Genomic DNA, 11,582 nt, shown 5'->3' on the forward strand with positions numbered 1-11,582 from the left:
GGTCTAAGAATTTCAACCTATCAGTTATAAAATAAATAAGTCAGAAGGATATAGTGTAAAGCACATAATAATAGGGTAATAACTTTGTATTTTTCATAATCTATAAAAGTATGGAATCACAGCTTTGTACACCCAAAACTAATATAAGATTGGCAGTTAACTCTACTTCAATACAAAAAAGAAAAAAAAAAAGAAAGAAATCAATTCAATAAATCACTTAAAAAGAAGGCAAAAAATACATAGACACGTTAAGGGTGTACTAAGGGTGTTTAATAAGATAAAGTAAAATCAAATAGCATTTAAACAAAAGTATAAGGAAAGTCTTCATGTTAAAAAAACTTTAAAGTTATTAAACGTCATTCAGAGTAAAATAAATGAAGCTAGGTTTTTTGGTATCTATTTAATGTTGGACTTTAGAAAAGATTCGTTAATAACTGGCTGAGGAGATAAAACTAGAAGCCATGTGGGTTTTTTATTCACATATATTTATCATATCATGTAAGAATCAATTCAGATATCTGCAAAGAGAATACATTATGATGTCAAAGCTTTTTTCATATTTTTACTTTGTATTTAAATCCAAAATCAGATAATGGATACATCACACCAAAGAATTCATTTCTCGCTGCAGTCTGCCTATTTTGCTTTGATATTTTCAACTAGCTTATTCTTCCTGTATTACATTTTACTTTTTCTTCATCTTTTTTTTTTCACATCCGTACATTTCTCTTTTTTTTAATTGAAGTATAACTGATTTACAATGTTGTGCCAATCTCTGCTGTACAACAAAGTGACTCAGTTTTACACACATAGACTTTTTAAAAAATATTCTTTTCCATTATGGTTTATCCTAGGAGATTAGAAATAGTTCCCTGTCCTATACAGTAGGACCTTGTTGTTTATCCATTCTAAATGTAATAGTTTGCATCTACCAACCCCAAATTCCCAGTCCATCCCTCTCCCTAATCCACATTGTACATTTCTTTGCTTCATTCAGTTCAATTTACTCTGCTAACGTCTAGAAAGAATATCATAACTCAACCTTAGTGTAATAGTTTATAACCTCCTGATTTTGTGATCTTTTTAAGGACTGTTACATTGACAAGTAAATTATACTTACATCAGCCAATTGTATGTACTTATGTACTTCAAATTTTATCACTAGTTGTCAAATTCTCCCGTGACCTTTTTAATGTTCCAATGTATTTGGCAATGTATGTTTTTTATTGACATTTCAATGTTGTTTTGCAGCATGCTAAAGTTACAAGAAAACAAGTGACTGAAAGTTAAACCTGAGTCAAACCAGGCTAAAGTTAAGCTTCAGGAGTGTTTGGGAAGACCTTATTTTTGTTGAATGGGTTGACTTCTGGACCCTCTAGGATCCAGAAACATTCAATCAAGATCTGGATGTTGAACTTTATTTGGAAGGACGTAAGAACAAGGACAGGAGATCCTCACAAAACAAGTCCAGAATTTAGACTTTCTTTTCACTAACTCTATGTTTTCATTTTTTGTTTTATGGTCAGTGAATGAAACCCCAAATCATTTAAACATTTTGCTTTTTAGTATGTAACATTTTCCTTTAGTGAGTTAATTACAATTTTGCTTAATTGTTTGTTTCTTATTTCATGCCCAATTCATCCCAGATGCTATAAGTTGCTCTTCACAACTTCGTTTACCTTGATCTCTCCTATTTTCTCCTGTACCTAGTACCAGGCATGATGCCTACTATATACTCTTTTTTTTTTTTAACATCTTTATTGGAGTATAATTGCTTTACAATGGTGTGTTAGTTTCTGCTTTATAACAGAGTGAATCAGTTATACATATACACATGTTCCCATATTTCTTCCCTTTTGCATCTCCCTCCCTCCCACCCTCCCTATCCCAACCCTCTAGGTGGTCACAAAGCACCGAGCTGATCTCTCTGTGCTATGCAGCTGCTGCCCACTAGCTACCTATTCTATGTTTGGTAGTGTATATATGTCCATGCCACTTTCTTACTTTGTCACACCCTACCCTTCCTCCTCCGCACATTCTCAACTCCATTCTATAGTAGGTCTGCGTCTCCATTCCCATCTTACCGTAGGTTCTTCATGACTTCTTTTTTTTTTTTTTCTTAGATTCTATATATATGTGTTAGTATACAGTATTTGTTTTTCTCTTTCTGACTTACTTCACTCTGTATGACAGACTCTAGGTCCATCCACCCCACTACAAATAACTCAATTTCATTTCTTTTTATGGCTGAATAATATTCCATTGTATATATGTGCCACATCTTCTTTATCCATTCATCTGTTGATGGACACTTAGGTTGCTTCCATCTCCTGGCTATTGTAAATAGAGCTGCAATGAATCTTTTGGTACATGACTCTTTTTGAATTATGGTTTTCTCAGGGAATATGCCCAGTAGTGGGATTGCTGAGTCATATAGTACTTCTATTTTCAGTTTTTTAAGGAACCTCCATACTGTTCTCCATAGTGGCTCTATCAATTTACATTCCCACAAGCAGTGCAAGAGTGTTCCCTTTTCTCCACAACCTCTCCAGCATTTGTTGTTTGTAGATTTTTTGATGATGGCCATTGTGACCGGTGTGAGATGATATCTCATTGTACTTTTGATTGGCATTTCTCTAATGATTAATAATGTTGAGCATTATTTCATGTGTTTGTTCGCAATCTGTATATCTTTGGAGAAATGTCTATTTAGGTCTTCTGCCCATTTTTGGATTGGGCTGTTGCTTTTTTGTTATTGAGCTGCATGAGCTGCTTGTAAATTTTGGAGATTAATCCTTTTTCAGTTTCTTCATTTGCAAATATCTTCTCCCATTCTGAGGGTTGTCTTTTCGTCTTGTTTATGGTTTCCTTTGCTGTGCAAAAGCTTTTAAGTTTCATTAGGTCCTATTTGTTTATATTTGTTTTTATTTCCGTTCCTCTAGGAGGTGGGTCAAAAAAGATCTTGCTGTGTTTTATGTCAAAGAGTGCTCTGCCTATGTTTTCCTCTAAGAGTTTGATAGTGTCTGGCCTTACATTTAGGTCTTTAATTCATTTTGAGTTTATTTTTGTACATGGTGTTAAGGAGTGTTCTAATTTCATTCTTTTACATGTATCTGTCCAGTTTTCCCAGCACCACTTATTGAAGATGCTGTCTTTTCTCCACTGTATATTCTTGCCTCCTTTATCAAAGATAAGGTGACTATATGTGGGTGGCTTTATCTCTGGGATTTCTATCCTGTTCCATTGATATATATTTCTGTTTCTGTGCCAGTACCACACTGTCTTGATTACTGCAGCTTTGTAGTATAGTCTGAACTCAGGGAGCCTGATTCCTCCAGCTCCATTTATGTTCCTCAAGATTGCTTTGGCTATATGGGGCCTTTTGTGTTTCCATACAAATTGTGAATTTTTTTTGTTCTAGTTCTGTGAAAAATGCCAGTCGTAGTTTGATAGGGATTGCATTGAATCTGTAGATTGCTTTGGGTAGTAGAGTCATTTTCACAATGTTGATTCTTCCACTCCAAGAACATGGTATATCTCTCCATCTATTTGTATCATCTTTAATTTCTTTCATCAGTGTCTTATAATTTTCTGCATACAGGTCTTTTGTCTCCTTAGGTAGGTTTATTCCTAGATATTTTATTATTTTTGTTGCAATGGTAAATGGGAGTGTTCTCTTAATTTCACTTTCAGATTTTTCATCATTAGTATATAGAAATGCCAGAGATTTCTGTGCATTAATTTTGTATCCTGCTACTTTACCAAATTCATTGATTAGCTCTAGTAGTTTTCTGGTAGCGTCTTTAGGATTCTCTGTGTATAGTATCATGTCATCTGCAAACAGTGACAGCTTTACTTCTTCTTTTCCGATTTGGATTCCATTTATTTCTTTTTCTTCTCTGAATGCTGTGGCTAAAACTTCCAAAACTATGTTGAATAAGAGTGGTGAGAGTGGGCAACCTTGTCTTCTTCCTGATCTTAGTTGGAATGGTTTCAATTTTTCACCATTGAGGACGATGCTGGCTGTGGGTTTGTCATCTATGGCCTTTATTAAGTAGAGGAAAGTTCCTTCTATGCCTACTTTCTATAGTGTTTTTATCATAAATGTGTCTTGAATTTTGTTGAAATCTTTCTCTGCATCTATTGAGATGATTATTTGGTTTTTCTCCTTCAATTTGTTAATATGGTGTATCACATTGATTGATTTGTGTATATTGAAGAATCCTTGCATTCCTGAGATAAACCCCACTTGATCATGGTGTATAATCCTTTTAATGTGCTGTTGGATTCTGTTTGCTAGTAATTTGTTGAGGATTTCTGCACCTATGTTCATCAGTGATATTGGCCTGTAGTTTTCTTTCTTTGTGACATCTTTATCTTGTTTTGGTATCAGGGTCATGGTGGTCTCGTAAAATGACTTTGGGAGTATTCCTCCCTCTGCTATATTTTAGCAGAGTTTGAGAAGGATAGGTTTTAGCTCTTCACTAAATGTTTAATAGAATTCGCCTGTGAAGCCATCTGGTCCTGGGCTTTTGTTTGTCGGAAGATTTTTAATCACAGTTTCAATTTCAGTGCTTGTGATTGGTCTGTTCATATTTTCTATTTCTTCCTGATTCAGTCTTGGCAGGTTGTGTGTTTCTAAGAATTTGTCCATTTCTTCCAGGTTGTCCATTTTATTGGCATAGAGTTGCTTGTAGTAATCTCTCATGATCTTTTGTCTTTCTGCAGTGTCAGTTGTTACTTCTCCTTTTTCATTTCTAATTCTATTGATTTGAGTCTTCTCCCTTTTTTTCTTGATAAGTCTGGCTAATGGTTTATCAATTTTGTTTATCTTCTCAAAGAACCAGCTTTTGGTTTTATCGATCTTTGTTATTGTTTCCTTCACTTCTTTTTCATTTATTTCTGATCTGATCTTTATGATTTCTTTCCTTCTGCTAACTTTGGGGTTTTTTTGTTCTTCTTTCTCTAATTGCTTTAGGTGCAAGGTTAGGTTGTTTATTCAAGATGTTTCCTGTTTCTTAAGGCAGGATTGTGTTGCTATAAACTTTCCTCTTAGAACTGCTTTTGCTGCATCCCATAGGTTTTGGGTCATTGTGTCTCCACTGTCATTTGTTTCTAGGTATTTTTTTGATTTCTTCAGTGATCACTTCATTATTAAGTAGTGTATTGTTTAGCCTCCATGTGTTTGTATTTTTTACAGATCTTTTCTTGTAATTGATATCTAGTCCCATAGCATTGTGTTCGGAAAAGATACTTGATACAATTTCAATTTTCCTAAATTTACCAAGGCTTGATTTGTGACCCAAGATATGATCTATCCTCGAGAATGTTCCATGAGCCCTTGAGAAAAATGTGTATTCTGTTGTTTTTGGATGGAATGTCATATAAATATCAATTAAGTCCATCTTGTTTAATGTATTATTTAAAGCTTGAGTTTCCTTATTTACTTTCATTTTGGATGATCTGTCCATTGATGAAAGTGGGGTGTTAAAGTCCCCTACTATGAATGTGTTACTGTTGATTTCCCCTTTTATGGCTGTTAGTATTTGCCTTATGTGTTGAGGTGCTCCTATGTTGGGTGCATAAATATTTGCAATTGTTATACCTTCTTCTTGGATAGATCCCTTGATCCTTATGTAGTGTCCTTCTTTGTCTCTTGTAATAGTCTTTATTTTAAAGTCTATTTTTTCTGATATGAGAATTGCTAATCCAGCTTTCTTTTGATTTCCATTTGCATGGAATACCTTTTTCCATCCCCTTACTTTCAGTCTGTATGTATCCCTCGGTCTGAAGTGGGTCTCTTGTAGACAGCATATATATGGGTCTTGTTTTTGTATCCATTCAGCCAGTCTGTGTCTTTTGGTGGGAGCATTTAATCAATTTACATTTAAGGAAATTATCGATATGTATGTTCCTGTTCCCATTTTCTTAATTGTTTTGGGCTTGTTATTGTAGGTCTTTTCCTTCTCTCGTGTTTTCTGTCTAGAGGAGTTCCTTTAGCATTTGTTGTAAAGCTGGTTTGGTGGTGCTGAACTCTCTCAGCTTTTCCTTGTCTGTAAAGTGTTTAATTTCTCCATCAAATCTGAATGAGATCCTTGCTGGGTAGAGTAATTTTGATTGTAGGTTTTTCTCCTTCATCACTTTAAATATGTCCTGCCAGTCCCTTCTGGCTTGCAGAGTTTCTGCTGAAAGATCAGCTGTTAACCTTATGGGGATTCCCTTGTGTGTTATTTGTTGTTTTTCCCTTGCTGCTTTTAATATATTTTCTTTGTATTTAATTTTTGATAGTTTGATTAATATGTGTCTTGGCACGTTTCTCCTTCAATTTATCCTGTATGGGACTCTCTGTGCTTCCTGGACTTGATTAATTATTTCCTTTCTAATAATAGGGAAGTTTTCAACTATAATCTCTTCAAATATTTTCTCAGTCCCTTTCTTTTTCTCTTCTTCTTCTGAGACCCTTATAATTCGAATGTTGGTGCGTTTAATGTTTTCCCAGAGGTCTCTGAGACTGTCCTCAGTTCTTTTCATTCTTTTTCTTTTTCTGCTCTGCAGTAATTATTTCCACTATTTTATCTTCCAGGTCGTTTATCCATTCTTCTGCCTCCGTTATTCTGCTATTGATCCCTTCTAGAGTATTTTTAATTTCATTTATTTTGTTGTTCATCGTTGCTTGTTTCCTCTTTAGTTCTTCTGGGTCCTTGTTAAATGTTTCTTGCATTTTCTTTATTCTATTTCTAAGATTTTGTATCATCTTTACTATCATTATTCTGAATTCTTTTCAGGTAGACTGCCTATTTCTTCTTCATTTTTTAGGTCTGGCGTGTTTTTACCTTGCTCCTCCATGTGCTGTGTGTTTTTCTGTCTTCTCATTTTGCTTATCTTACTGTTTTTAGGGTCTCCTTTTTGCAGGCTGCAGGTTTGTAGTTCCCATTGTTTTTGGTGTCTGTCCCCAGTGGCTAAGGTTGGTTCAGTGGGTTGTGTAGGCTTTCTGATGGAGGGGACTAGTGCCTGTGTTCTTGTGGATGAGGCTGTATCTTGTCTTTCTGGTGAGCAGGTCCACGTCTGGTGGTGTGTTTTTGGGTGTCTGTGGACTTATTATGATTGTACAAAGCCTCTGTGCTAATAGATGGGGCTCTGTTCCTGTCTTGCTAGTTGTTTGGCATAGGGTGTCCAGCACTGTAGCTTGCTTGTCATTGAGTGAAGCTGGTTCTTCATCAGAGATGGAGATCTCTGGCAGCTTTTCGCCATTTGGTATTATGTGGAGCTGGGAGGTCTCTCATGGACCAGTGTCCTGAAGTTGGCTCTCCCATCTCAGAGGCACAGCACTGACTCCTGGCTGGAGCTCCAAGAGCCTTTCATCCACACAGCTCAGAATAAAGGGGAAAAAGTAGAAAGAAAGAAAGAAAGAGGATAAAATAAAATAAGATAAAATAATAAAGTTATTAAAATAAAAAAATAATTATTAAGAAAAAAAATTGTTAAGTTAAAAAAAAAACAAAAAACAGGTGGATAGAACCCTAGAACAAATAGTGAAGGCTAAGCTATACAGACAAAATCTCTCACAGAAGCATACACATACACACTCACAAAAAGAGAGAAAGGGGAAAAAATAATCTATCTTGTTCCCAAAGTTCACCTCCTCAATTTGGGATGATTTGTTGTCTATTCAGGGATTCCTCAGATGCAGGGTACATCAAGTTGATTGTGGAGATTTAATCCGCTGCTCCTGAGGCTGCTGGGAGAGATTTCCCTTTCTCTTCTTTGTTCTCACAGCTCCCGGGTTTCAGCTTTGGATTTGGCCCGACCTCTACGTGTAGGTCGCCGGAGGATGTCTGTTCATCACTCAGACAGGACGGGGTTAAAGGAGCAGGTGATTAGGGGGCTCTGGCTAACTCAGGCCGGTGGGAGGGAGGGGAACGGTTGTGGGGCGAGCCTGTGGCGGCAGAGGCCGAAGTGACGTTGCACCAGCTTGAGGTGCGCCATGCATTCTCCCGGGGAAGTTGTCCCTGGATCCCGGGACCCTGGCAGTGGCGGGCTGCACAGGCTCCCGGGAGGGGAGGTGTGGATAGTGACCTGTGCTCGCACACAGGTTTCTTGGTGGCGGCAGCAGCAGCCTTAGCTTCTCATGCCCGTCTCTGGGGTCCGCGCTTTTAGCCGCGGCTTGCTCCCGTCTCTGGAGCTCCTTTATGCAGCGCTTTTAATCCCCTCTCCTCGCGCACCAGGAAACAAAGAGAGAAGAAAAAGTCTCTTGCCTCTTCAGCAGGTCCAGACTTTTCCTCGGACTCCCTCCCAGCTAGCTGTGGTGCACTAACCCCCTGCAGACTGTGTTCATGCCGCCAACGCCAGTCCTCTCCCTGCGCTCCGACTGAAGCCCGATCCTCAGCTCGCAGCCCCGCCCACCCCGGCGAGTGAGCAGACAAGCCTCTCGGGCTGGTGAGTGCCAGTCGGCACCAATCCTCTGTGAGGGAATCTCTCCGCTTTGCCCTCCGCACCCCCGTTGCTGTGCTCTCCTTCGCGGCTTCGAAGCTCTCCCCCTCCGCCATCTGCAGTCTCCGCCTGCGAAGGGGCTTCTAGTGTGTGGAAACATTTCTTCCTTCACATCTCCCTCCCACTGGTGCAGGTCCTATTCCTTTTCTTTTGTCTCTGTTGTTTCTTTTTTCTTTTGCCCTACCCAGGTACGTGGGAGAGTTTCTTGCCTTTTGGGAGGTCTGAGGTCTTCTGCCAGTGCTCAGTGGTTGTTCTATAGGAGCAGTTCCACGTGTAGATGTATTTCTGGTGTATCTGCGGGGAGGAAGGTGATCTCCGCGTCTTACTCTTCTGCCATCTTCTTACTCTTCCCGATACTCTATCTTTTTGATGACCTATAGTTGCTATGTCTCACACAGAGACAACTCACACATAAACATTACTATAAACAGAAACATGGATTGCACACTACAGATTTTGATTTGTGTTTTTCCTTTAATTTTATTAATTTTGGAAAATAAAAGTAATGGATGTTTTTGATTTGACGGTTCTACTGACTACTTGCGCTGTAAGTGTTTTAGAGTTGCACTGTTCAAAACAGTAGCACTAGCCACATGTGGCTATACAAATTTAAATTTAATTAAAAGTAAATGAAATTTAAAATACATTTTTTTTCCAATACACTTGCCACATTTCATATGCTCAATAGCTACATGTGACTATTAGCTACTGTATTGAAGAATGCACATTATAGAAGATTTTCCATATTGTAGAAACTTCTTTTGGACAATGTTGCCTTAGAATGCTCTCTTAGAAGAGCACCCCAAGTAGACTATTGCAGAATGACAAAAATTCCTTCCTTTTTGATTTCATATTGCTTGAGGAAATTTCTGCTACTTCAGACATGCAATATAGGCACAACCATTCCTGGCACTAAGTGGATCAAAATGACCTTAAATTGACTGCCACCAAAACCACAGAGTAAGATTAAAACGCCAGGAGTTATATCTGTCAAAGGACTTGTAGTGGCTCCCTTGGTTCTTTTCCTAACTGTTTCAGTAATGCACCAATGTTTTTATAGATTGGCCTGGCCTATTTCTTGTTTTTCTTTTTTTTCTGGACACGCAGGCTCAGCAGCCATGGCTCACAGGCCTAGCCGCTCCGCGGCATGTGGGATCTTCCCGGACCGGGGCACGAACCCATGTCCCCTGCATCGGTAGGCGGACTCTCAACAACCTCACCACCAGGGAAGCCCCTGGCCTGGCCTATTTCTATGAGATTACTGTCGGACAATGGAGAATGTCATACTTATAGCAAGTTTTCTGGGTATTCTGTCCTCAAATAGAGACAAAAATCACTGGGGATATTGAGAGTAGATACCTCATCCCTTATCCCTCCTCTTTTAGTTGTTACAAGCAAGTGTTCAAAAGGAAGTGTTCTGGTATCTGCATGTCATTGCTTAAGGAGAGATACATTTTCCAGTTCAGATTTATATCAGAAAATTATGCTTCCTGCCAAAAAGAGATTTAAAGACTACACCGTCCCTGCATCACAAAGAGAAAAAAGATCACCCAGAACCCAGGAGCAGATAACAAACAGATCACTCTAATTAGAACAAAGAGATGCAATATGCCAGAAACACAGCCCAACCACCTCTGGGCAGTAAAAGGAGTGAACCTTTAAGAGACCTCTTGTTCATGTTCTTAAAATGAAACTTTAATAAATTATACATGATGACTAAGATTAAGGGCCTCCATATGAAAGAATGACTTTCTGTCATAGACCAGTAAAGATCTAGAAAAGTGTGGGATATTAAAAAATAAAAAATGGAGAACGATCCAGATAAAACCAGAACATGAGCTATTTTTTTTGCCATACTGTTGAGGAGTTTTCACCAGTTCTGCATGAAGAGGAAATAGAAATTGTTATCAGAATCCCACTGTTTTGCTGATTATATTTATAGAATTTACCATTTTCAAAATGTGTCTGCAAAACTGTTAAGTGGCTAAGGAGAAAGTTTCCATTGTAAATAAGTTTAGGAAGCAATGAGTTAAATAAGATTAAATAAATTGGAAAAATAACTATAAGACTTCTCAAGACTTTCACCATGCTAATGTGTATTGTGATTCTCTAAAAGTCTGTGGGAGGGAAGAAATATTTCTTACGCTTTTGTAATAAGTATTTGGGATTTTAGGTAAAACCCCCTTGCAGAGGAAAATTGCTGTAAGTAGCTTCATATTATAAAGAATAGCTACTAAACACATTATCACAGAACTTAAGGGTGACATTATGATAATAACGATGCTGATGTAAATATTTATAAAGTGAGTACTTATAAAACTCTCAGAACAGTGCCTTGCACATAGTAAATGCTCAGAAGTGATAGTTATTATATTATTTGGGGACTTGATGGGCTGTGGGAGATAGAGAACATATGGACACACTCTTGATCAAGCAGAAGCAAGGATGCTGTATAAATCTCAATGACAGGAAGTCAAAAATTGTGAAGTGTTCTCACAGGGCCTGGAGGATTGGTTCATGCCTTATCCCCTCCCACATGTGAGACTGAGTGATGGTCATGGATTACTCAAAGAGCCAAATGTGGAATGGTGGTTGGTGGTAGTGTTGGGGGTGGAGGGAGCTGGCTGATGAGGAAACAAGCTAGAGGCTACAACTAGAGGTGAGCCAAAGCCCTATGGAAGTGGTAAACCTTAAAATTCAAATTGAATTCATCTCTTGACAGCAGTGAACAAGATTTTCTTACTGATTTTAATGTTGGGGCACAGTGAGCTTGCCAGAATTTATTTATCCAATGTTGAAATAGCAGGAAAAAAGATACGATATCCATCGTTTTGTACTCTGACTTATCAGTTACTACTGTCCTTGAAAAGATGTCTGCTCCGGACCATATCTCTCAGGCCTGAGTCTCCCTAGCTGAGTCTCTTTAGGTAGGATGTTTGGTGAAGCACATTTTGATTAAGACAAATTTTACTGGAGAGGAATAGGCCAGGTCCTAACAAAGTCAGGACCTGGAAGGTTTAGCAAGTGAAAGAGAAGGATTCCAAAGGAATTCAGTCCTTGAAGAAAGGAATTTATCAGAATTCAGAAGGTTG

The sequence above is a fragment of the Orcinus orca genome, chromosome 17, assembly GCF_937001465.1.
Source record: "Orcinus orca chromosome 17, mOrcOrc1.1, whole genome shotgun sequence".
In the NCBI taxonomy this organism is placed as follows: domain Eukaryota; kingdom Metazoa; phylum Chordata; class Mammalia; order Artiodactyla; family Delphinidae; genus Orcinus; species Orcinus orca.